The following is a 3,275-nucleotide window of genomic DNA, read 5'->3' as shown; positions in this document are numbered from 1 at the left end:
ACTGGAACTCCCAAGAACAATTCATGGTGTAAACATTTTCTTTATTGATGTGATATGACGAGTATTACAGTAATAATTGCTCATTTTAACCTTTTTTCCCTCCGTGTACCGGAGTGTAATTAATGCTCGTATCTTTTATCAACGATTGAAAGATTGTATTCAAAAAGTGCGCCACTCAACACAAAATGCCGCAGTACACAACTCGATGGTATGGGGACCGGCGCCCCTTGGCGGGCAGTTGCAGTTTTCCTTCTCAGGAAGACGCATGCGTGCGTGGTTTAAGAGAATAAGAAAGACAAAGAAATACGGCACTAAAATCTGCCGCCAATAAAAATTATAGAATCAGGCACATGAATGTAACTGGCTAGCCCAATTGTAGAACCTGTAGGAGTATCATAATCTTGAGCTGATTACTTAAGACACTGCCACTTGAGCATAATGTGCAGAGATGTATTTTAGCAGGTAGGTAGGCCTTACAGAATGAAAGAAGGCTGCGGTCTTTAAATTTTCTACTTGTATTTTGGGTAATTTTATTTCGAAGAGCTTTGCAGAAAACTATAATGACCGTTGCCATGAACAAGAAACACGTTTCCTAAATGTTTTCGATCAGATCATGCCCCTCCTCACACTCTTTAGTGTGGTGTGTGTGATGACCTCCTGGCATCAATGGACTGAGAGGTGCTTTGATGGACAATAAGAGTGCATTTTAGACAGCGCCTACCCAAAAGTCTACCATCTTCATTTGTTCCACTCCTAAACATGATTACCTCAACCGATGTTGATCATAGACAGTATACATCATAAGATTATTAATCTCTGACATTAGAAACATGCATTGCAGAATCAGAATGATTGGGTTGGAAATAAATACGGCTTCTGTCTGACAAATTAAAAAAAAGATAGGCTTCTAATCATTGTTTCCACAAGTTTTTAGGTTAAATTATTACAAGTTTGTAGCCTAGGCCTACTTAAATCTAGACAGTGATACTGCTAGCCAGCAGAAGTTCAACAAAAGTGATCACTTGAGGGGCAGGCAAACACTCACATGGGCCAGCAACACTACTTCTTCATCTTACCGCCTTCTCTGTCAAAACCATCCCCTACTGCCACCTTCCCTTGTTGTAAGTGGATGGTGAGGCTGGTGATTATTGTTGCACAGTCGATCTAGCATAGACTATGGCCGTCACATATACATTCAAGATGAAATGGGTACCTTTATTTTCAATGTTTTATGATACCAAACAATCTGTACTGTATCTCGTCCAGGTTGCAGTTCCCCAAATTGCTCTCTCCTTTCTCCAACAGATTCTGCCAAATTGTCATCCCTACCAACCCCTTTCGCTTTTTGATTGAAACCAAAACAACCCAGAAGCGGCAACTTTTTTAGAGCCACGTCTTTCTTGTTAACCTGTCCTTGCTTTACCTGTTAGCGTTCTCTCCCCTCTCTCTCCCACTCACTCTAACACCCTCTCCTCTAATCACTGGTCCCTGTGCTTACCTTTGTGTTGTTCTTATTTGTCCCAACTTTCGTTTTCTTGTCTATCTGTGTGTTGTTCTCTCATCATGGAGCGATTCAGAGCTGCCAGGACTGCTCCCAAGAAGTGGCAGAGATAACCGTGGCTGCAAATCTCCAGCAATGACCTGCCCAAGCGGGTGGATACTTGCCTTGTTGAGCTTCCAGAAAGGAGCAAGGCGTACAGCACCCTCTGCCAACAGTGACGGTGGAAGGACAGAGGGACAGCGATGCAACGTAATCGCGACGGCCACCACCTCAAGGCGGCGTCAGTCCTAACGCAGGGGTCAGTATTGTTTGCATTCCCAAGAATAATTTCAAAGATCCTGATTTTGGTTTATACCAAAACCAGAGGAAAACATCAAAGCTTTTCAATGTATTACTATTATTAATAGGTGTTCTTGACCAAGACTGCCTTTCCAAATAGTTTGTTTTGATTTGGTTGCCAGTCCATTTTAATTTACTGTCATTGTCTGTACCAGTCTCAACTGCATGTCCACATTATTGATGTGTGGAGAAAAATGTCCACTTGTCCCCTCCACCCTAAGTTCTCCTCTCAGATAAATTGTTTGATGGTGAGGATTATCATAATTTTACTCTGGTAGCACTGGGAGTATCATGTGGCAAGTAGTGTTTGGGGACCAAGTACAAGCATTTCTAATGCTGTGGAATAACTCGTTTGTTTTTATTCTGGTACAACGCTGGGCTGCAGTCAGGAGACTCAACCTCCTGTTAGATGGCTCCTGGCACTCAGCTCTGAGGGTGTCTTCTGCTCCAGAGGCCTATTGGTGATGTTTACTTTACGGTTGCTTTCAGTTGCCCTATAACCAGCATTAGCATTATGTTCAGATATTTTTACTTCTATCTGCAGTGTATGTAATACATAGTTAAGATGTAAACTCTCTTTGTATTTTAAATTTAGTATATCAAAATTATGAAAAAGAATGTATGCCTTTAACAGCCACTACATACAGTACACTGTAAAATAGAAAAATATTAGTGCTTTTGAATATGTTTTTTTTTTTTACCATTTTAACAGAGGGGTTTTTACAAGACCTCCAGCATTCATTGTGTGATGCCACAGGAGATGAGATGGAAGCACCATCCCCAAGAGCTCCTCTGGCTTCATCCAACTGTAGCACCAGAAAAAGTATATTTTCAGAAAGCTGGAGGGTAGCAAGACCACAGCTGGTTACCACCGCAGTGGCAGTAGAAAATGTGGAAGCCCACATCTGCCAACAGTGTTCGAGCAATTCCGCTGTTGTTCGTTGCCGTGATTGCCGTCCACGCCCCTTCTTCTGTGCCAAATGTAATGTCAGCATGCACACCAGACACCCCCTCCACAACAGAGATGGCAGTACTTCGGGATTCTTCCAGCCATTGCCCCTAACAACTTATGTGCTGAATAAGGCCCTTTTCCCCTGTGGTAAGTTCTGGTTTGTGAGTGTACAAAATATATTTTCTTGCTGGACTGAAAATTTTAGCTTCTTTATGTTCACTTTAATACTTTATTAAGCAGTGTGCTTCACATTCTTCAAGTCTTCTTTCATTTTCCACTGTAAAGTAAAATGTGAACATTTGTCCTGTTTGAAAAGTTTGTTCTTAATAATATCTATCCCATCTCACAAACTCCCAAATGTTTGTAATAGCTTTGTATGATATCTTAACATGAGTACTGAGTAAGGCATTAAGACAGTGACAACTAAACAACAACAACTAAATGCTCTGAAAACACTTTGATTCTAGAAAGGACACAACGTTT

This window comes from Morone saxatilis, unplaced genomic scaffold (assembly GCF_004916995.1).
Source record: "Morone saxatilis isolate NCDOM2014 unplaced genomic scaffold, NCSU_SB_2.0 Contig5, whole genome shotgun sequence".
NCBI lineage: Eukaryota > Metazoa > Chordata > Actinopteri > Moronidae > Morone > Morone saxatilis.
Note: the sequence above shows the minus strand (reverse complement) of the source record.